This window comes from Pongo pygmaeus, chromosome 18 (genome assembly GCF_028885625.2).
Source record: "Pongo pygmaeus isolate AG05252 chromosome 18, NHGRI_mPonPyg2-v2.0_pri, whole genome shotgun sequence".
NCBI lineage: Eukaryota > Metazoa > Chordata > Mammalia > Primates > Hominidae > Pongo > Pongo pygmaeus.
This window is the reverse complement of record NC_072391.2, coordinates 34,299,108-34,324,030: the sequence shown is the minus strand read 5'-3', so window position 1 is coordinate 34,324,030 and position 24,923 is coordinate 34,299,108. Positions and strand designations below refer to the sequence as shown.

At 37.7% G+C, this 24,923-nt stretch overlaps 1 protein-coding gene across 2 annotated transcripts in view; it reads right to left on the bottom strand.

Moving 5' to 3' along the window:
• Nucleotides 1–24,923, bottom strand: part of LOC129015221 (amiloride-sensitive sodium channel subunit gamma-like) — a 99,645-nt gene that overhangs the window by 48,592 nt on the left and 26,130 nt on the right. Inside the window, exon 4 of one of the 2 annotated variants that reach the window (XR_008494514.2) lies at nt 16,348–19,086. The exons of the other annotated variant lie outside the window; for it this stretch is intronic. The gene's annotated coding sequence lies outside the window, so the exon portion shown is untranslated. Of the gene's footprint in view, nt 1–16,347; nt 19,087–24,923 lie in introns of those variants that run through there. 2 annotated transcript variants of the gene reach the window in all.

The following is a 24,923-nucleotide window of genomic DNA, read 5'->3' as shown; positions in this document are numbered from 1 at the left end:
ATACCCCTCCCCATGATGTGCTTATTTCACATTTCATGTCATATCAAAACATCTCATGCACCACATAAATATATACACCTACTATGTAACCACAAAAAATTTTTTGTTTTTTTCGAGACGGATTCTCTCTCTGTTACCCAGGCTGGAGTGCAGTGGCATGAGCTCGTCTCACTGCAACCTCCACCTCCCGGGTTCACGCTATTCTCCTGCCTCAGCCTCCCGAGTAGCTGGGACTACAGGCGCCCACCACCACACCTGGCTAAGTTTTTGTATTTTTTTTTTTTTTTTTTTTTTTTAGTAGAGGCGGGGTTTCACCGTGTTAGCCAGGATGGTCTCCATCTCCTGACCTCGTGATCTGCCCGCCTCGGCCTCCCAAAGTGCTGGGATTACAGGCGTAAGCCACCGCGCCCGGCCGGATTTTTTGACAAAGGTGCAAAAACACTTCAAGAGGAAGAACAGCCTTTCCACAAATGGTGCTGGAGCAATCAGCATTCATAGAAAAAAAAAATGGGCCTCGACCTAAATGCCTTATGCCTCAAAAATATAATTCAAAATGGATCATGAATTCAAATGTAAAACATAATCCTCAGGATCTAGGGCAAGGCAGAGTTCTTAGACTTGACACCAAAGCCTGATTCACAAAAGGAAAGATAGGCAGACAAACTGGACCTCATCAAAATTAAAAATGTTTGCACTGTGAAAGAGCCAAATAGAAAGATAAAAAGACAAGCTACAGACTGGAAGGAAATGTTTGCAAAGCACATATAGACAAAAGACTACTGTCTAAAATACGTAATAGAGACCTCTCAAAATTTAACAGCATAAAAAAGGAAACAATCAAATTAGAACATGGGCAAGCCAGGTGTGCAGGTACGTGCCTGTAGTCCCAGCACTTTCGGAGGCCAAAGTGGGACAATTGCTTGATCCCAGGAGTTCAAGGCTCCTCCCCATCTCTACATCCCCATCTCAGGAGTTCAAAGAGACCTCCCCATCTCTACAAAAAATAAAAAATTAGCCAGGCAAAATGGCGCAAACTTGCAGTCCCAGCTACTCAGGAGGCTGAAGCAAGAGGACTGCTTGAGCTGAGGAGTTTGAGACCAGCCTGGGCAACATAACAAGATCTGATTTCTTTAAAAAAAAAAAAAAAAAAAAAGGCCGGGCATGGTGGCTCGCACCTGTAATCTCAGCACTTTGGGAGGCCAAGGCGGGCGGATCATGAGGTCAAGAGATTGAGACCATCCTGGCAAACATAACGAAACCTCGTCTCTACTAAAAATACAAAAATTAGCCGGGCATGGTGGCGCATGCCTGTAGTCTCAGCTACTCAGGAGGCTGAGGCAGGAGAATCACTTGAACCCGGGAGGCGGAGGTTGCAGTGAGCTGAGATTGTGCCACTGCACTCCAGCCTGGTGACAGAGCAAGACTCTGTCTGAGAAGGCAAAAAAAAAAAAAAAAAAAAAAAAAGGAAAAAAACATAGGCAAAAGATCATTTTGAAGGCAAAAAGATATTTTGCCAAAGAGGATATACAGCAGATGGCAAAAAAAAAAAAAAAAAAAAACGAAAAGATGTTCAACATCATTAGCCAATAGGGAAATGTAAATGAAAACTACAGTGATGCCACTACATGCCTATCAGAGTGACTAAAATAACAAATAGTGACAACATCAAATGCAGGTGAGGATAAAGAGAAACTGGACCACTCATACACTGCTGGTAGGAATGTCAAAGGAAGGTACAGAGACTCTAGAAAACAGCTTGGCAGTTTCTTAAGCGCGCACACACACACACACACACACAAACACACACACACACACACACACACACACACACACACTAAACTAAATACAACACTACCACATGACCCAGCAATTGACCTAGGCATTTACCCCAAAGAAATGAGCATGTCCAGCCATCGACTTTTAATGTGTTTAAATTAAAGATGAGTTTCTGCCTTGGCAAGGACCCTAATGGCACAAGCTGTGTAAACGAAGAGAGTTTTGTCACAGACAGGATTGTGCTTTTGTCAAACAATATAAACTAGCATTCCTTTAAAATACATACGAGTGGCTGGGCGTGGTGGTTCATGCCTGTAATCTCAGCACTTTGGGAGGCCGAGGTGGGCAGATTACCTGAGGTCAGGAGTTCAAGACCAGCCTGTCCAGGATGGTGAAAATACAAAAATTAGCCGGGGTGGTGGCAGGCGCCTATAATCCCAGATACTCAGAAGCATGAGGCAGGAGAATCGCTTGGACCTGGGAGGCGGAGGTGGCAGTGAGCCAAGATCAAGCCACTGCACTCCAGCCTGGGTGACAGAGTGAGACTCCATCTCAAAAAAAAAAAAAAAAAAAAAACCCACATACAAGTGTGCCCTACCTTGGTGACCAAATCTGCTCCTGAGGGACTGATAATTATGCAGGAGCGGGGAAGGGCAAGAGGGTTTGTTCAGTTTTCCCTTCTTGAGGGCACAGTGCAGACTGGGAAGTGTTAGAAACAGCAGAGGACTGCTAATAACTGCTGTGCCTCCATGGGACAGAATAAATAACTTCTAGAAATAAAAACAGCAGAATGTTTACAAATGGGGTACAATCTTTATCAGTTTGCAAAGTGACAAGGGTACAATCTAGCAAGTACAGCATGACCTGGCTTATATCCTTTTGCCTTGGTATCAAAACCTGGTGGGTCAGGGCCACACTAGCCAGGATTTCTACAGGTGAACTAGTTTGCTTCCTCATGCCTTCCTGTGTTCTCCGGTGTTCTACGTTAGCACGAGCTGCTTTTATAAATCGGACAATAAGAGCAGGATGTGCAAGGAAAAGCAGGATCTGAGGAATTTTCATGGTATCTCCCCAGGGACCCAAATGATAGCCTTGCAAGACCAGCAGAAGATGGACACGCCCAGGGCTTAGGGCCTCCATCCAGCCCAGGCAGAACTAAGGCCCTGCAGCGGAGCATGGCACAGGGGTAAGGCCTGTAGTCCTTGCCCTGGAGAGGAACCAAGGAGCAAGAGAACTGCCCCTGAGAGTTCAGACATGCAGCAAGGCAGCAAGGTGAATGACATGGACCGGGGAGGACTCACAGCACAGAATCAAGGTCGGAAGCTCTGTTGCCCAGGCTGGAGTGCAATGGCACAATCATAGCTCACTGTAGCCTCAAACTCCTGGGCTCAAGCAATCATCCTGCCTCAGCCTCCCGAGTTGCTGGGACCACAGACATACACCTCCATGTGTGGCTATTTTTTTTTTCATTTTTGTAGAGATGGGGGTCTTGTTATTTTGCCCAGGCTGGCCTTGAATTCCTGGCCTCTGGCAATCCTCCTGCCTTGGCCTTCCAAAATGCTAGGTTTAAAGGTGTGAGCCACCAAGCTCACCATTCCAGAAATAAAATTGAGGAAGAAAAAAGGCCACCTAGAGCAGGCTTCCTGCCCTGATGCACTGGCCTGTGGAGGATGAAGGACTATGCGACCCCAAAGGTCTCCAGGAGAGACTGCCCGGCTCTATCTACACCTACAGGCTCTATTCTCCTATCTTGCTTTGCTAAGAGAAGCTGTCCCATGTGGAGGTCAACAGAACTGCCAGACAGATGTGGATTTGAGTCCTGTCCAACCAATAGAATGCTGTGCAACTCTGGGGCCTGCAATGGAGAGGGAAGGAAGAGGCTCCACCAGAGGAAACACCAGGGAAGCCAGGTTCTGGAGGGAACGAGGGGCAGGCATGCGGGGAAGGGCTCCAGGAAGGTCCTGTGCAGCCACTGTAGAAGGCAGGTGGGGTGGAACTGGAATGGGGCTCAGGCGGGAGGGGAGCTGATTCCAGCTCTTCCTCCTGAAAATGCTGCTTAAGAGCAAAAGCGGCTTCCATCTTTAAACAGCCCTCCCAGCTGCTGACTTGAGTCCCCAGAACATCGCTCCTCCCGGGCATCTCAGAAAACAGACCCGTCCCATTCCATCTGTTTCCTTCCTCTGACCCATCAGCGGTCTCCCAGGAGAGCATGGGAGAGCAGTCACTCGAGACTCAGGGCACCAAAAGGGGATGGCTCAGCATTAAGTAGCTCCTGCAAGGCAGGAGTACCCGCCACCTCCCGTGAGGGCCCACTTCCCAGAGTCTCCCAACTTTCCAAAGTGTACCCTGGGCCTTCCCAACATTTCTTTCCTGCATCAGCTACTCTAGGCTCCAGTGTCCCTGCCATCTTCCGTTGCCTGGCCCACCATCCCCTGACCGAGCACGCTGTCTGGGACTCAGGTCCGGATGTGTCTGGCCTCCTGCCAGGGTGTTCCTGGCTATGGGTGGTGACTTCCTGCTGAGGGTTCCAAGATCCCTCGCACTGAGCCAGGTCAGCACCACTCAACCTTCCTCCTCATCGCTGTAGGTGGCCGCATCAGCCTCCCAGCGCAATGTTATTTTTCTGGTCCCTCTAAACATCAGGGATCCCTTGAGGCTCCCAGATCCCACAGTGAGTAGAAAGATGGTTGCCGCCACCATGGAGCATCACAGTCTGGTCTGAGCACCAACACCAGTGAGCTGGCACACGTACTAACACAGAAGAGCAAACGCAGGGGCAGGGATGGGGAGGTAAAGGACCAGAGATCTGTCCTGATGGGAGGGCCGGCTTTCACCTGAGGCTCCCAGCCCCGTGCTCGCCCCACACATGCCTCTGCAGAGCCTGGCCCGGCCTCACAAAAGCTGCCTCATGCAGGGGTCAGAAGGCAGAGATATCAGGGCGCTGGGACTCTGTCTTTATAACTATGATGCTTGGAGAAACCCAGTGAGGCTGTCCTCTATTAGATACAAAGTAAAATTATGCATGTTGGGGTCAGCGGTTGGGAAGATTATAAGATTTGCAGCCCATAGGAGCTGCCTTCCAAGGCACATGTAAACAACAGTGATTGCTCATCTGGCCCTGTGATTCAGCAGGCTTATGAAGCAGTTAAAAATAGCAGATGTCAAATGACCAACACAGAATCTAATTACATGCCTAACACAATTTATCTTTAGTCAAAACCCTGAATTGCTTTATTTCTGCTATTTCTTTTTTTTTCTTTTTTTTTTTTTTGAGACCGAGTCTTGCTCTGTCCCCCAGGCTGGAGTGCAGTGGCACGATCTCGGCTCACTGCAAGCTCTGCCTCCTGGGTTCATGCCACTCTTCTGCCTCAGCCTCCCGAGTAGCTGGGACTACAAGCGCCTGCCACCACACCTGGCTAATTTTTTGTATTTTTAGTAGAGACGGGGTTTCACCATGTTAGCCAGGATGGTCTCAATCTCCTGACCTCATGATCTGCCTGCCTAGGCCTCCCAAAGTGCTAGGATTACAGGCGTGGGCCACTGCACCTGGCTCCCACAGCTAGTTTTAAGATAATAAATGCTTCAAAGTCAAATCATATGTATTTATTTAATTTAAAAACTGCAAATGTGCTGAAAATATAAATATATGTTAATTATATTTGTGGTTATATATCTACAAAATTATATAATTGAGGGTGAAACTGCCCAAACTCCTCAAGGTGGCACAGCAAAGCAACCACCAGAGATGGAAAAGACAAATGAAAAGTGAAAGAAAATCAGCAGAAGTCAAAGGCAGATGCTAAAGCAGTGCAAAATGCTTCACACCACGACAGAAACGGAGTTGATGAAGGAGTCTGGAGAACGAATCTTAGTCACAGAAATGTCAGTAGTGAACATGGTAAAGTGCTGACAATTCTGGTCCACTGGATCCCACCATCCCTAGGACAGTAAATACCATCACAGTCACCACCCAGCAAGTTAACACCACATCATCTCCTGTTTGTTCCAAAATGAATAAAGTTGATTTTCAACACAAGTGAAAATAAGAAAGTCATTATTCATTTTTTTCAACTAAACTGTCATTGTTTAGTTTACATTTTTTAAAGTTCTTATATTTTGAAAATGCAGTTAACAGTTGTATGGCTCATGAAGTTTTCAATACTTGAATTTTTAAAATGCAGTATATTTTAAATTAACAAGAGTAAACTGTAGGTATTTGGTTTACGTATTTAAGGTGCATAATACATATACATCACAAATACATACATCACAAATAATGCTCCTGTTTATGATTCAAAAACTTCAAAGTTTGGTTTTCAATCTGTACATACACAGAACAGTTTATCATGCTAAAACATTTGTTTTTTAAAGAGGCCACCACAGTTCCTGTCTGTCTGGATATATTTTGAACTTTTGTATGTTAAATATAACATTAAAAAGACACTTTATTATGTTTTAGGTAATCTAAGATTGGTGTACACATACCAACTTTACAAATTACTGTAGGGTTGGGCAAACTATGTATATAATATGATATAAATAGCTCTACTTTTTGATGTCTAAATCTTTTTTAGAAAAGACTGGTTTCTATAAAAACATCTCCACAAATTCAGTCTTATTTTATAAAATGGCAAAATAGTAAAAAAAAAAAAAAAAGGGTAGTTTTCTATGATACATGAATACTAGCACTCACTTAAAATACCAAATAATGTAATCAAAATCATTTACACAGTGGATTTAAGTAATTGCTTACTTTTAACTACAGTGATACACATTCACCAATATTTCATGAATCAAACCTATTAGTATTAGGCTTTACTTAGTAGTAATATATGCATTTGATCAAAGATCAAATATCTGATTAAAAATGAATATTTTTAATCAATAATTTGGTGTTTTCAAGTACTGAGAAGTCTTGTTTTAATCAGATTAAGTCTGGAGCTAATTGACTGATTTTATTTTGTGTATGGTGTGTTTAAAATTTTTTAGTTTTACTTAATATTGATTGATAATGGGTAAACTAATTTTCTGGAAATCCCACTGGCCTATTAAATTGTTGATGATTTTTGTTTGTTTTTTTGTTTCTTTTTGAGATGGAGTCTCGCTCTGTCGCCCAGGCTGGAGTGCAGTGGCACGATCTCTGCTCACTGCAACCTCCGCCTGCTGGGTTCAAGCGATCTCTTGCTTCCCAAGTAGCTGGGACTACAGGTGCATGCCACTATGACTGGCTAATTTTTTTTTTTTTTTTTTTGGTATTTTTAGTAGAGATGGGATTTCACTGTGTTAGCCAGGATGGTCTCCATCTCCTGACCTCGTGACCCACTTGCCTCGGTCACCCAAAGTGCTGGGATTACAAGCATGAGCCACCACGCCCAGCCGTTGATGACGTTTTAAATTAAAAAATATTGTTTACACAGATTTAGATCTACTCTAATCTGCTCAATCTGTTAATTAGTGTCAGGTGACAGATTGCAATTCATTTTCAGTGTGCCTGTATGGCTTTTCTTTTCATATTCTTTGAATCAAATTCTGTTACTTTCTGTTACTTTTTTGAATGTCATACAGCTCAAAAATTTAAAATAAAATTACCAGGTGAAACAAGTTCAGACTCAGTATAAAGGAGTTGTTTACCAAGTTAGTGTTACATATACTGATGAATGTGGCTCAACAAGAATTTATACAAATAAATTAAATTGAGCTAACGTGTTTTCTTGACTCTGCCTCTAATGAGCTTGTAATTCCAGATTTTACCAAATTTATCCAGCTGCTTTCAGTACCTCTAAAGGTGGTATATCAAGAATTCATATGCTACTGTCTGAGAAAACGGATTCTACTGTTACTGAAGAAATCAACTGGAATGCATTTCTATAACCTTCCACCACATAAGAAAAAACTGAAATGTAGTACTAATGAATGCAAACTATATGACATAAAATATGGTATCCAGAGGCTGGGTGCTTTTTTATTTGCTGTAATCCCAGCATTTTGGGAGGCTGGGGGGTGGGGGGGGGGGCGGATCACCTGAGGTCAGGAGTTCGAGACCAGCCTCACCAACATGGAGAAACCCTGTCTTTACTAAAAATACAAAATTAGCCGGGTGTGGTGGTGCATGCCTATAATCCCAGCTACTCGGGAGGCTGAGGCAGGAGAATCGCTTGAACCCAGGAGGCAGAGGTTGCGGTGAGCCAAGATCACACCATTCACTGCACTCCGGCCTAGGCAACAAGAGTGAAACTCCTTCTCAAACAAACAAACAAACAAAAAACGGTATCCAGAATGTCGCTTTCAATGTTGACATATTCGAACTTTTGGTTGAAAAATAATTGGTACAATAAAGCTTTTGGTAAGCTTCATGTACTTTACATCTGCATAAAGGAAGAAAAATATCTTTCAAAATGAAAACAAAAACCTACAGCAAAAAAACTAACCTCCACCAATTTGCATATATTGCTCTTTATGCTGGGAGAGCCTAAAGCAGAACATTTGGTGAACTCGATACTGTTACTTTGCCCATATTGACAACTGATAAAATCATTTATATTTAATTTGAGCGAAAAATGTCCACATCTTAAAAATACTGCTTTGTACTATGGAAAATAAATGTAAAGTCTTTATCCTCAAGAGGATATGCATTCTCAACCCAACATATATGGCAATGCATTCCTCTGGTTCCTCCAAACTGAGGTCTTATTAAAACTCAAGTATGGAGTGAGAGGGACTCAACAACAGAGCATGCCAAGCAAGAAGGATAAGGTAGGATGGTGAGCTCTAAGGCTCAGGGATTGCCTGGGGAACCCCAACATAATGATGTCAACTATGAAGCACACTGGGTAAAAGAAAAAAAAAAACATAAAAAGCTGAAAACAGCATGGCTGGAATTTGGTGGGAAGCAGTCTCTGAAATCATAAACAGTTGTGCCAAAATGACTGAGCAAGAATAACACATATCTAAGGATTATTAAGAGGAATGTTTACAAACATGTAAGTATTTATTCCCAATCTTATTACAGTAGCAATATCCCTTTCTGTAATGTCCAGTTCCCCAAGCTAGGGGTGTCATAGACAAACTAAGACAAGTGTCCTAATATGTTGTAAGCAGTCAGTTTCTAAATTTAACAAACTTGCGATAATTTTATGAATTTAATTGAACTCTGTTTTATTCCCAATCTTATTACAGTAGCAATATCCTTTTCTGTAATGTCCAGTTCCCCAAGCTAGGGGTGTCATAGACAAACTAAGACAAGTGTCCTAATATGTTGTAAGTAGTTAGTTTCTAAATTTAACAAACTTGCAATAATTTTATGAATTTCATTGAACCCTGTTTCATGCATAAATCTCACTGAAAGGCAATGTCCAGTAGCTATTTCCCTCAGTCTTTTCTGGGATTTTTCTGTTGCTTGATTCAAAACCAACCTTATTTGAATCCTAGTCATTTCTAAAGCCCCGATGTAATAACAGAAAGAGAGCAGAAATGAAGCTAAGTTAGTCCAAGTCTATTATATTTGCTTTCACAAATGAACCAAAAACCACACAAGATAAACAGTGCATTTAAAATTCAACCTAAATTCAATGGTAGCAGTCAAAACCATATGCAAAAGTAAGCAAAGTCATGATTTAGAAACCCTTAGTCCGTTATTCCGGAAAAAATAATAAAATTCTTATTTTGGCATATTTTAGAAATTATAAATACATTAAATATGACAAAATATAACCCATCGATTATAGTATCTTTTAAACATGAGGGATTTTATTTTTGTTCTTAAATAATTACTATATTTAAAGAAGACATTCGGTGAAAAATACTTGTAGCCACCATGTATGAATTAAATCAGCCCTGGGGGAAATAGTACTTTTATTAATAATAAATATTGAAGTTCTAAGGTTGTAAAATAATTTATTCTGGGGATACAGCTAAGACCCTAATCAAGCTCAAATATGTTTAAGAATTCTGATTTTCTCACTGTTGACAATATTGATGAAACAGTTTAATATTAGTCTCAGAGTTGATCGTTGGAAATAAATCAAGACAAGTACTATTGAGGCAGGATAGGTGGTCAAGAAAGTTACCATGTCCTCAGGATGCAGGAACCATGGTGATTGCATGGTGACTGCATATTGTCAACACAATAAGCCAAAGTATTTGCATTGCATTCCAGCTGATTTAAGCAAAGCTACCTCCAGTAGGAAAATTTCCCTGCAGAGAGCATGCAAACTTTGATTTTACCTGTCAACATACTGATCATTTACTTTTATAATAGTGTAAAACACACTCGTGGGTGGAGATTTAAGATGCTATTGAGACATGTGACATGAATAAGCATGTACACCTACTGTGTATGTGCACCAAGAGGACCACCCAGAACATGGTTACTAGTAACACCTCTTCCCACCTCCTAATAAATATATGAGACTCCCATACAGTCTCCCTAGTTACAATTTTTGCTGTCTCATTCTTTTTTTTTGTGAACATTACCATTATTTATTTATTTATTATTATACTTTAAGTTCTAGGGTACATGTACACAATGTGAAGGTTTGTTACATATGTATACATGTGCCATGTTGGTGTGCTGCACCGATTAACTCATCATTTACATTAGGTATATCTCCTAATGCCTCCCTCCCCCCTCCCCTCACCCCACGACAGGCCCCAGTGTGTGATGTTCCCTTTCCTGTCTCAAAGTGTTCTCATTGTTCAGTTCCCACCTATGAGTGAGAACATGCGGTGTTTGGTTTTCTGTCCTTGCGATAGTTTGCTCAGAATGATGGCTTCCAGCTTCACCCATTTCCCTACAAAGGACAAGAACTCATTCTTTTTTATGGCTGCATAGCATTCCACGGTGTATATGTGCCACATTTTCTTAATCCAGTCTATCGTTTATGGACATTTGGGATTGGTTCTAAGTCTTGCTATTGTGAATAGTGCCGCAATAAACATACGTGTACATGTGTCTTTATAGCAGCATGATTTATAATCCTTTGGGTATATACCCACTAATGGGATGGCTGGGTGAAATGGTATTTCTAGTTCCAGATCCTTGAGGAATCGCCACACTATCTTCCACAAAGGTTGAACTAGTTTACGGTCCCACCAACGGTGTAAAAGTGTTCCTATTTCTCCACATCCTCTCCAGCACCTGTTGTTTCCTGACTTTTTAATGATCGCCATTCTAACGTGTGTGAGATGGTATCTCATTGTGGTTTTGATTTGCATTTCTCTGACGACCAGTGATGATGAACATTTTTTCATGTGTCTTTTGGCTGCATAAATGTCTTCTTTTGAGAAGTGTCTGTTCATATCCTTTGCCCACTTTTTGATAGGGTTGTTTGATTTTTCTCTTGTAAATTTGTTTAAGTTCTTTGTAGATTCTGGATACTAGCCCTTTGTCAGATGGGTAGATTGTAAAAATTTTCTCCCATTCTGTAGGTTGCCTGTTCATTCTAATGGTAGTTATTTTTTCTGCTGTGCAGAAGCTCTTTAGTTTAATTAGGTCCCATTTGTCAATTTTGGCTTTTGTTGCCATGCTTTTGGTGTTTTAGTCATGAAGTCCTTGCCCATGCCTATGTCCTGAATGGTATTGCCTAGGTTTTCTTCTAGGGTTTTTATGGTTTTAGGTCTAACATTTAAGTCCTTAATCCATCTTGAATTAATTTTTGTATAAGGCGTAAGGAAGGGATCCCGTTTCAGCTTTCTACATGTGGCTAGCCAGTTTTCCCAGCACCACTTATTAAATAGGGAATCCTTTCCCCATTTCTTGTTTTTGTCAGGTTTGTCAAAGATCAAGATGATTGTAGCCCAAAATATCCTTAAGCTGATAAGCAACTTCAACAAAGTCTCAGGATGCAAAATTAATGTGCAAAAATCACAAGCATTCCTATACACAAATAACAGACAAACAGAGAGCCAAATCATGAGTGAACTCCCCTTCACAATTGCTTCAAAGAGAATAAGATATCTCGGAATCCAACTTACAAGGGATGTGAAGGACCTCTTCAAGGAGAACTACAAACCACTGCTTAACGAAATAAAAGAGGACACAAACAAATGGAAGAACATTCTACGCTCATGGATAGGAAGAATCAATATCGTGAAAATGACCATACTCCCCAAGGTAATTTATAGATTCAGTGCCATCCCCATCAAGCTACCAATGACTTTCTTTACAGAACTGGAAAAAACTACTTTAAAGTTCATATGGAACCAAAAAAGAGCCCACATTGCCAAGACAATCCTAAGCCAAAAGAACAAAGCTGGAGGCATCATGCTACTTGACTTCAAACTATACTACAAGGCTACAGTAACCAAAACAGCATGGTACTGGTACCAAAACAGAGATACAGACCAATGGAACAGAACAGAGCCCTCAGAAATAATACCACACATCTGCTGTCTCATTCTTATAAGTAGCCCACCATGAATCCTTTTTCTCTCAGAATGTACTGGCTATTCTGCACCTAACTTTTAAAATAGTCTTTCTCCTTTGCAACAAATTACTCTATGCTGCATCTCCTTTGTTGTGTGTCTCTTGTTTAAATATTTTTTACTAAAAAAAGAATACACCCGAGGTCTCCAATGAACATCATTATAATCATGCTTCATTTTGTATTTTTTATTATTAACGTTTTTTCTCTGATGTTAGTATTCACATTTTAAACACAACCAACTTGTACTGAAGTCTACTATATAACACTGCAAAATTGAAACTTTAAATAATCAGAAAATGATTTGTCATAAAAGCATGTGTATTTCTTGAGTTTAAGCTTTATCACACTTTCTATTCAAAATTTTAAAAACATTTCTGACACAGTCAAATTCATTTATCAAATGTAATATTTAATAATTTGGGTTCAATTCCAAAATGATTTATATTCAAGTTTATTGTTTTATTACTCTTAACCAAATTGGCTTTCCAAATGAAGGAAAAACTAAAGCATGTTTTCAAAGGTTCAAGGGACTTAAGCTTACTAGCATCAAATGCTCTGCAGTAAAATAAATAAAACCTCAGCTTTTTATCAATAATATTTTAGTAGCTTTGTGTCTGAGCACTTGAACATCAAGGACAGGACTCTGGAGGATGTTTAGTGCATATTTAAATTGATAAAGTAGAAAATGATCATCAGAGTCCAGTACGTGATGGATACAGCAACAACATAATACTTAACAAAACCATTCAGGGTATGTTTGACAAACAAGAAGGTTATATACGATCTGCACTGCATTGCACTACTAATGTAAAGTATTCTCTCTCTCTCTCATTTTAGTCTTTATTCTCAACCTTACAATTAACACACACACAGAATAAGAACAATTAACTCATTTTCCTGAAAGGCAGTGTTTTCTCTTTTTTTAACATGTGTTCCACATTGCTGTTGAAATGCATCCTCTTTCATCAGAAGATTACCTGTGTGAATTTGAATAGATGGACACTAGAGAAGACCAGCTCAGCACATTCACTTAACTGTCCCTTTGCTTTTCAGCCAATTAAAATGCGTTTGAAGAGTGAAAATAAAGTGCTAATTAAGCAGATAGTTTTACATGGAAAAAAGTTTGTCAATTGTTTGAAAATTACATTCCATGGACTATAACTTTTAAAATGTAAAATGCATAACATAAATACTGTACAACAAAATGGAATGGAAATGATGGAGTTGGCCACAAAAAACAACCAAAGCTGTTTCACAGTAATATAGAAAAATATATACGTACTGTCAGAGGAAGGCAACTTGAAGTATTTGAGAGATGTTTTCTAAGAATCTAAAATTATTTTTAGTTTTAGTTTCTATAAAAAATGTTTTAAAGTAATTTTAATTTCCAAAAAATTTAAATGCATGCTTTGTAAGCTTAGTTTTTCTTAAGAATTTAAACAGAATAGAGTAAAACAATACATATTAAAATATCGGCCAGGCGTGGTGGCTCACACCTGTAATCCCAGCACTTTGGGAGGCCGAGGTGGGTGGATCACCTGAGGTCAGGAGTTCGAGACCACCCTGGCTAACATGGTAAAACCCTGTCTCTACTAAAAATACAAAAAAAAATTTAGCTGGGTGTGGTGGCTCACACCTGTAATCACAGCTACCAGGGAGGCTGATGCAGGAGAATCGCTTGAACCCAGGAGGCGGAGGTTGCAGTGAGCCAAGATTGTGCCATTGCACTCCAGCCTAGGTGACAGAGCGAGACTCTATCTCAAATTAAAGGAAAAAAAAGGAAATTTACTGGTAATAGATTAGTTTAATTTTCAGATCAAAAGAGTAAATTTCACAAAATTCTATTCTGACCACTTTGATCAGAAGTCTCTTTCTCACCACTGGGAGAAATGACACAAAGGGGCAGCTTTCATGTTAGGTAGAAGAGAAAATAACTACCGGGGCTAATTATTATTTCACTAATCAATGTTGATTTTCATTACCGTTTTGTCTCAAATTATGTTACTAATGAACTAATGGCCTTAATCCAAGTATTTTTTTAAACTTATTTTTCAATCAGTCATATTATTAACCAAAAAGAAGGCATAGAAATGAAGTTATTTAACAATTATAATTTATATTTTAAAATTAAACTATTCTTGGAAATAAAAAAGGGTAGGAAAAAAGTTAAACACAAATGAAAGAGAAGGAAGTGGATTATTCACAATAGCTAAGATATAAAATCAAGTTAAGTATCCATCAACAGGTGAATGGATAAAGAAAATGTGATATATTTACACAATGGAATGCTAGGAAGTCTTGTTATTTGCAACAGCGCTGATGAACCTGGGAAACATTATGCTACATTAAATGAGCCAGCACAGAAAAAAAATACCGTATGATCTCATTTCTATGTAGAGTGTAAAAAAATTCAAATTGATAAAGGCAGAAAGTAGAATGATGACTGGGGTTGGGGGTGGAGGAGATATTGGTCAAAAGTAACGGATCCTCTCTACAACTCTTACTTTAACAAATAAGTTATTCTCCTCTCAGTTTTGATTCACCAGGGAATTAAATCATATCCTGAAGAATAAAAACTGAAGAAAAAATATATTTGTTAAAGCAATGCAGGTTGTATACTAATATTTCAGAGGCTTAGCAAAATAATATTTTTTTCTGCTGACATAACCATACCCTGCTTTTTTTTTTTCTGGTTAAGATGACTTCTTCATGATATTTTTGGGATATCTTCTTTCATTTTATATCTGCATCCTCCTCTTTCTTCAGCCAATAAATAAAAGAGATATAGAAAAGACTCATTTGCTTCTTATCCACACAATCACTTTCATTCACTATTAGTGTGGGTAGAGCTGATAATAGCAGCTTCTTGGCAGAATGGACACTTCTCAGCAATAAACAACACACTGAAAACAAAATTTCACCAAAAGCTAATGTTTGTTAAGCAAAATATTAATATTCATCAGTAATAAAATGCTTATGGTGAAATAAATATTCATTATTGAGCTCAGGTAATATTTGACCCAAAGCTAGCAAATATACAGGAGAAAAAGGAATAGTATCTGAAATAAGAATATTGTGAATGAAGTTATTCTGTTAGTAAAAATATAACTTCATACAAATAGTCTCATCTATAGTTCTACAACAAATGCTTCTTATTAAAAATTGTATTTTGTAGAAGCATTCAATTTATATTACCCTCCTTCACTATTTCAATGCACTCACCACTTTACATAAGTGAAAAACAGGCCAGCTGGTTCCAAGAAAGCACGCGTTGCTATTGCTACTTTAACGATGATGATGACGAAGAGCATTTGTTTGGGGGGTACTGCTATGCCAAACACTGTTACTTGGCCCAAAGTATTGGTTTTTAATTTTTCTCTAAATTTAGTAATAAAATTCTCACCTAAGACTTGATCTCATTCAAACATATGTTTTATAAAATTTGGTTGACATTTTAGTGTCTCTGACTTACCTGGAATAAATCTTCCATGAATCCAAATTGAGCAATAAAAATAAACGATCTTTTACTAAAAGCCTTTTTGAGGAGTCATGAATTTTTTTTTAATATGGAAGAAATGCATTAATCATATTCCTAGCAATCACTCTGCACACAGCATTCTCAGTTCCCAGTATTTACCCTGAGTTACTCAGGGATAACTGGTATCTCTGTAAACAAGCAGAAGAAGGTGCTAACTGGAGATGCAGCACATTGCACATAAATGCTTTTCACCTGCACATGTTGGGGATTTAATTTAATTGGGCTGTCAATTGCAAGGCTAGATACTTACTGAATATAGTCATACTATTTTTTTTTGGCAGCTAATGGCATCTGTTACCCATTAGTTTTATAGAATTATTTGCTTGACTGAAAAATAAATATTTTTACTGCATGTTGAGATACTAAATTTTCAATCTTCAATTTTAAATGTTAAAGCAAATCAGAGAAGAGAAATTTGTGTACATAGAATGCATTTTTTTGGCCTATCAAAATTCTTGTATTGCATTGGAAACCCTAAGAAGCCACCTAAAAAATATTCCCTTCAAACCTTTTGGCAGTATTTTAGATTTAGAAGGTCAAAAACTTAATGACTGAGCAAAACCAAAATCTTTTCTTTGCTTTTTATTAGTAATCTAGCCATTTTAAAAAACATGGCAATTATGCCAAGCCATTCAAAGATGTGAATTCGATTAATTTTTTAAAACATTTTTTATTTGTATACAATTATAAATTACAAACATGTTTTATGGTTTTTCTTATTTTTTTAAAAAATTTACTTTTAATCAACTTACTCCCTTTTATTTATTTACCATCAGTTTGCTCTGACAGAATAAATTACAAAATATTGTTTTGCTTAATCCTTTTAACCACCATGTCAGGCAAACAGGTTGGAGGATATTAGCTCCCATTTTATAGACAAGAGTGGAAACAGAGTACCCATATTTAGTGTAAGACAGAGCTGGGATATAAGCCTTGGGTTTCCATAGTCACAACTGCTTCTTCCATAAGTTTGTAATACATCATTTTAAAGTAATCTGATTTCACAATGTTTTACAGTATTAGAGTAACATCTATAGCATCTCTTCTTGGCAGGTTACCTCGGAAAGAACCAATCTAATTACCTCATAAGTGGGCATATTTTAAGGCAGTTACGCCTCTAACTTGATTTCCCAGCTGTGCTTGAGGGTCTCAGGAGCCAAAATTGCAGCCAAACTGATCTGAAAGGAGCAGGGAATAGAATGGTCAAGCATGTTTCCAAGTTTAACCTAGGCCTGGCACATCCTCACCAACTGCTCAGATGGCAAGTGGGGGGTAACTAAGTGAAGATAGTAGCAGGAAGACCCACTTGGGGTGGACACTGATAAAAAACACAAGCAGTATCAGACCCACTGTTTTCAGGATGAAAATCCCCAGATGCCCAGTTGCTGGTCTACTAGCTACTATGTCATTATTAGCAGGATAAGGGGCAATACTTCTGGAGGCTAGAATATGCAAGGAAATAATTAAGCTGCCTGCCTGTCTGGGGCCTACAAAGCCAAACAGTACTAATTTCATTCATGCCAAATGAAGAAAATAGTTAATTCCTTCCTGATTTGTGTTTTAAGGGAGAGTGCTGATCATCAGAAAAAACAAGTAATTCTATCCTGAAACCCAGGGGGAGAAATGGTGGGTATAGACGGTGCAGGGGGCAACACTATCTGCCACCATGAAGGGAAAAGGCTATCTTGGTGAGCTTTGGTCTTCCATAGGACATGGAACCAGAGAAGCAAGATCAGGGTCTGCGTGACAGATCCTGATTAAGAGCAGGACTTCCTCACATAAGGTACACAAGGGCCGGGTGCGGTTGCTCACGCCTGTAATCCCAGCACTTTGGGAGGCAGAGGCGGATGGATCAGTGGGGGTCAGGAGTTCGAGACTAGCCTGGCCAACATGTTGAAAACCCTGTCTCCGTCTCTACTAAAAATACAAATATTAGCCAGTCATGATGGCACACGCCTGTAATCCCAGCTACTTGGGAAGCTGAGGCAGGAGAATCACTTGAACCCAGAAGGTGGAGGCTGCAGTGAGCTGAGATCACACCACTGCACTCCAGCCTGTGCAACAGTGTCTCAAAACACAGACAAAAACAAAAAACAAAACCCGTAAGGTGAGAAGGGTCTAAACACCATAGAACTGCAAGCAACATTTTCAGTTTATACATGTTTTTCTGGTGAAGGGGTCCACATTCTCAAATCTTGAGCTTTTAGGAAAAAGTACTAAGCCAGTTTCAGGTTAGAATACAAAAGCCACCAGATACACTTAGAGCCAGTCAAGTCTGAGAGCTCTCAAAGCCATCACTGAAAAGTTGGAGCATAGTCTCACAGCAGAGACAAGCGAATATTTATTTTTGTGCCTTTCTTCCTATGTGTATTTCATGTCTTTTTCAAAACAAGTCCCCAGGAATCTCCAGATTCAATTACGTCCCTGTGCTTGGTTGCCTGCTGCAGGAGTCTTAGGGAGCCCTGTACAAATGCTAGAGTTACTCGTTTACCAACATTAAACCCTAGAATAGAAGATGGAACAAAGCAGGATTCCTTCCTCCATAGAATGTGCTGCTTTCAGACAAGGTGGCAGCCAATGTAGAAAATTCTGGAAATTTTCCTTGGAACTGGACTGTGATGAGAGTTACTTGCCATGAACATAAGCTACTGTCTTTTCTTTGACACCTCCTGGTTTTTGAAGACAAACCAGGAAATAATCTTCTCTGAAGATACTTGATAAAAATTCTCCAAAAAACCAAAAACACGTTGCCACTTCATTGATAAAAATTGACTGCAGTTTTGGCACCTGGGTCTAGTTCAGCTGGCGGGTATGCTGCTTGATGCGTTCATCTTGATAGCCAGGTGTGCCGATCTCCTTGAGGAAGCCTATTCTATTTTTGGTAGCATGACAGCCTACTGAGAGGAGGAAAAGGCACAAGAACCATGAGATCTCCTGGAAATGCTTCTCTGGAAAGGCAATTTCATGAATAGTCTTCCAAGCAAATGACACCAAACTTCCCAAGATGCTCCTCAATCACTGTGTTGTCTGTCAGAGGGATGGTCTTATTCTTGACCTTGGCTTGTCCACATTTCAAAATGAGTTCCCAGACAGACTTCAGATTTGGAAATACTCAGGTCCCATAAGGTTCCACTATATAAGCTTCCACTATAAGCAGATTTTTAGGTTCTAGGGGGTGACTTTTACAAACACACCTCTAAAAATTTTCTTTAGGCGAAGGCTTGCAATGGTTCTCTGCACCAGTAAACTCATGCCATCAATCCTTTCAACGAATACAACAAAGGCCAAGGAATGTTTATCTGGCAATTCCAATGCATAAGGTTTCACTTCCAGTCATCTGAGACACACCTGCATTGACACGAAATATCCTTAAATAACACACGATTTTTTTAAACCAATAGATGAATATATTAACATATATAAATTAGTTTTCTTAAATGTGGTATAGATACACAGTGGAATACTATTTAGTCTTAAAAGGGGTAAATCCTATTATTTAAAACAATATAGATAAATTTGGAGGACATTATGCTACATGGAATAAACCTGACAAAGAAAGACAAATACTGCATGATCTCATTTATATGTAGAATCTAGCAAAGTTTAACTAAAAAAAGTAGAAAGTGGAATAATGGTTATTAGAGGCTGGGAGTGGTGGGAAAAAAATAAGAAGTTGTTGGTCAAAGGGTACAAGTTTTCAAATAGACAGGGAAAATAGGTTTTGAGATCTATTACACAGCAGCAAGACTATAGTAAACTGTAATGTATTATATATGTCAAAATAACCAAGAGTAAATTTCAAATGTCTCACCACAAAAAATGATTGCTAAGTGAGCTGATAAATATGTTATTTAACATGGCTTATTTCATATTATATACCTATATTAAAACATCCCATTGAATCCCATAAATGTATTCATCTTTAATTCGTCAATCTAAAATACTAGTAATTAAAAAAAAGAGAAAACTTTAAGAAATTAGGCTAGAGAAAAAATGTTTTTTCATCTTAAAATTCCAGGAAATGTACACATATATATTTTTATTTCAACTGGCTTGCTCATTTCATGATGTAGGTAAGTAAGCTTCTAATATCATGAATAGTCTGAACCCAACACTCAGGAATAAAATATTGGTTTTTAATATTCAAAACAATATAATACTTTAAAAGACTCTAAAGCAACTGTTTAAAATTCTCTAAATGTCTAAATAAATAATTTCCTTCACTTTTTAGAGAAGAAAAGTTATTTGAATTTATATTTTTAAACTACATTTAAATTTAACAAATGAACATAAGAAATTTATTAAATAGATGAAAAAACAATTTGCCTCCTCTAATTTTAAAATTGACAAACACCCAGCATTTAAATGCTTATTTATCTAGTGTTACTGGAGTGTGAATAGTACTCAATAAGAAATCTTTTCATATTTATATCCATGCTGTATATGAATATATGGGAATTTGCCAAACTCTATTTTACCACAGACTGAATGATAAGAATGAAAATGAGTTAGAAATTACTAATGTGGCCACCTTGTTTTCAGGACTAGTATTTATCATGATCTAACAGAATCAACAAATAAGAGCTTATAAATTGTCCATACACTTGCTATGTGCTGAGTGGTCTTCTGGCACCTTTATTTGCATTAATTGCTTCAATTTTACCAAAACCCTAGCATTTTGGCAGTATTATCCTCAGTGTACAGCTGAGGATTCAAGCACAGAGAGGACATAAAACTATTCAGGTCGTTCAGCCCATAAGTGGCTGACCTGGGACGCAATCAGGGCCCACCTGATACTTAGTTTCAATCCTAACCATTATGCCAAACACACTCTAATCCAATGCTTGTTTCCATTCCTGACCTCGCATTTTGGCTTTAAGTTTTCTAATTTAGTAGAAATAAAGAGAAATTTAAATACTTTTTTTTTTTTTAACCCTTAGCTAGTATGTAGAACTTGATTTTCAGTTTACTTATTATTAAGTCTAAAGCAAATAATTTGGTAGATGAATTCTAACAATGATATCCCTCTTCTGACTTAAAAAGGCAATAATTTTACTTTTAAAATATATTGAATTTTTATATTAAAAGCTAAAATGAGCCTATTATTATATAGAATATTTGTGGTCTGCATGCACATCATCATCCATTGAGTTTCTGAAAGTTTCAAAAACAGTAATATAAAAATACTTTTGTTGAATAATTAAATAATATTAAGTTTTCTCAGTGACTAAAATAAAACAGATTGAAATGACTGGTCAGTCACTTACAACGTGGTTTTAAATGTTATTTACTGAACACACGTGAAGTTTTTTAAAAAACTCATTTTAACAACTTATTTTCATTGCTTTTTCACATTATTAAAAACTCAAAATTTCTGTTACTTGAAATCTATAAATTTTATTCAGATATAATCGTAGTGTTAATCTTAAAAGAGCTGTTTACTTAGGATTATGGAAAACCTGCTCTCTATTTATACTTAGAAAATAAACTACTGCTTTCAGGTAAACCCAGTGAGGCAACTGTGACTCAAAATCACATGCTATTAAAATATCAATAATATCATGCAGATGAAATTTTATGTATCTGCATGTTCAAGTTGTTTAATAACTCAGAAACTAAATTTTTATAAAGTATAAAATATAAACTAAAAATATAAAGAATTGTTTTTTCTCAGTTTTTAAATACTATCATTATTTCTAGTTGACAACACTAGATTTTAGATGCTGTCACTGTAGAAACTAGAAATGTCATGATTGACTCTGCTTTACTTTCTGCCTTCCTATTTCACACAAACAGCAGCACAAGAAAGGCCAGGAGTGCTACATTTTTGTTGTTGTTGTTGAGATGCAGTCACTCTTGTCACCCAAGCTGGAGTGCAATAGTGCAATCTTGGCTCACTGCAACCTCTGCCTCCTGGGCTCAAGCTATTCTCCTGCCTCAGACTCTCGAGGAGATGGGGTTACAGGTGTGCATAACCATGCCAAGCTAATTTTGTATGTTTAGTAGAGATGGGGTTTCACCATATTGGCCAGCCTGATCTCATTGACCTCAGCTGATTCGCCCACCTCGGCCTCCCAAAGTGCTGGGATTACCTGCATGAGCCATTGCGCCTGGCCAGAAATGCTACATTTCGATTCAAACACATTAGTACCCTTCTAGGGAGAATATATGTGTGAGCATATTAATTCATGACATTCATGAATTCTGAATTCATGGCATCTTTTGTTTAAGTACCGACTTCTCTATGGCAAATAATAAAAACAGAAATCTAATACTGCAATTGAATCAGAAAAGTATTCTAAACCTTCTTAACCCATTGTTCCTTTTTTTACCAGAATGATTGTGATGGAGTGAGAATTTGCAGCAACGTAGGTCTTGAAAAAGATGAAATGATGTCCATTTCATCATTTTTGAGCTACGGCAGTAAGACTTTTATGCGTTTTTTAAAAATGTTTCATTTTCCTAATTCAGCAACTGAGCATGATTTTCACAGCCTCACATTTTCAAAAATGGTTCATTGTGAAAAAAAATGGGATTAAACATACAATTTTTCCCTAAAAAGAGTAGAGTTACAAATTAACTCTATAGTCTACAGTACAGAGAATAAATGATAAAGATGTAGTCATTTATTTTAGCTTCATACTTAGGAATAAAACACTTCTCAGGCTATAGGCCAAGAGCTTTCAGATATAGTAGCTTATAGAATAAAGAGACCTGATAAACAAACATTCATTCCTATGCCTTAAGGAGTGAATAATTCTTTCACCACTAATTACAACTATTAAACCAGAACTAGAGAAATCTAACATGTCATTATACCACAAAGCATTTTATTATTTTTATTTTAAATTCAGAAGGTACATATGCAGACTTGTAACATTGGTATATTGCATGATGTTGAGGTTTGGGCACTTAATAATCCCATTTCCCAAGCAGTATATATCATATCTGATAGTTTCTCAATACTTGTCTCCCTTCTTTTTTTCTTTTTAAAATTCCCAGTGTTTCCATCTTTGTTTCCATGTGCATCCAATGTTTAGCTCCCACATATAAGTGAGAACATGTGTATTTGTTTTTCTGATTTGTGTTAATTTGCTTAGAATATAGCCTTCTGCTGTACACGTGTTGCTACACAAAAAATTACTTTATTATTTTCTGTGGCTGCATAGTATTGCATGGTGTATAAGTACCTCATTATTCTTATCCAATCTAAGATTTCTAAGTACCTAGTTTAATTATATGTCTTTGCTTTTGTAAATAGTGCTGCAATAAACATGTGATTGTTTAGTGTCTTCTTGGCGAACTACTTCATTCTCCTTTGGCTATATACCCACTGATGAGGTTGATGGGCAAATGGCAATTTTATTTTTAGTTCTTTGAGAAATCTCCAAACTGCTTTCCACAGGAGCTGAATTAATTTGCATTCTCACCAAGTGTATAAAAATTTCCTTTTCTTCAAAACTACAACATCTGTTTTTTCTCTTTTTAATAACAGCAATTCTAACTGGTGTAAAATGTTACCACACTGTCATTTTGATGTACATCACTCTGATGATTATGAATATTGAGCAATTTTTTGCATGTTTATTGCCAGCTCTTAGGTCTTCCTTTGAGAAGTGTCTATTTCATTTGTCTTTTTTCTTATTAAATTTCTCATAAATTCTGTATGTTAATCCTTTTTATATGCAGTTTACAAATATTTAACTCCATAATGCAGATTGTCTGTTTACTTGGCTAATAGTTTCTTTTGCTGTGTAGAAGCTCTTTAATTAGATGGAATTTTTTTGTGTGTTGCACTCGCTTTTAAAATGTTAGTCATAAATTTTCTTCAGGGGCCAGTATCTAGAATAATTTCTAGGTGTTCATCTAGGATTTCTATAGCTTGAAGTCTCACAGTTATTAATCTATCTTTAGTCATGGTTTTTATATGGTAAGAGGTAGGGGTCCGGTTTTCTTCCACACATGACTAACCGGTTTTCTCAGTACCATTTATTGAACAGGGAGTTAATTCCCATTCATCTATTTCTGTTGACTTTGTCAAAAATAAGTTGGTTGTAGAAGTGTACCTTTATTTCAGGGCTCTCTCATCTGTTCCAGGGGTCTACATGTATATTACTGTAACAGAACCATGTTATACTGGTAAATGTAGCTTATAGTACAGTTTGAATTCAGGTAATGCGAGGCCTCCAGGTTCTTACTTTTTGCGTAAAGTTGCCTTGGCTATTTCCATATAAATTTTAGAATAGTATTTTTTCCTATAAAAAATGGCATTGATAGCGTGATAGAAATAACACTTAATCTGTAGGTTGCTTTAGTCAGCTTAGACATTTGAATTATATTGATTATTCAATTCAATGAGCATGGAATACTTTTCCATTAATATTTATGTTGTCTCTAATTTCTTTCAGCAGTATTCTGTGGTTCTCCTTGTAGAGATATTTTACTTCCTTGATTTAACGTTATTTCTAGGTATTATTTTTTGTTAGTGTCTATCGTAAATAGAACCATGTTCTTAATCTTGTTCTCAGCTTCAATGGTATTGGTGTGCAGAAATGCTACTCATTTGTCTATATTGATTTTATATTCTGAGACTTTGCTGAAGTCATTTTTAGGCTTAGGAGTCTTCTGGTGAAATCTAGGTAGAAAATTATGTCATCAGTGAAGATAATTTGACTTTCTTTATTGTTATATAAATGCCTTTTATTTTGTTAGATTGCTCTGGCTAGGACTTCCAGAACTATGTTGATAGGAGTGTTTACAGTAGATATTCTGGTCTTCTTTCTATTCATATGAAGAATGCATCCACACTGACTTGTTCAGTATGATGCTGGCTGAGAATCTGTAATAGATGGCTCTTACTGTTTTGAGGTATGTTTTGTCATTGCCTAGTTTGTTGAGAATATTTTCATAAATATTTGATTTTCTTGAGTGCTTTTTCTGCATCTATTTTGTTAATCATATAACTTCTTGCTATTATTTTTACAAGGTAAATTGCACTTATTGACTTGCATATAATGAAACATTCTTGAATACACAGAATAAAACTCATGATTGTGGTAAAATACTTTTTTATTTGCTCATGAACTCAGCTTGCTGGTATTTCATGGAGAATTTGTTTTAATGTTCACAGGAATATTGTCCTGTGTTTTTCTTTTGTTATTGTTGTGTCTTCACTAGATTCTAGT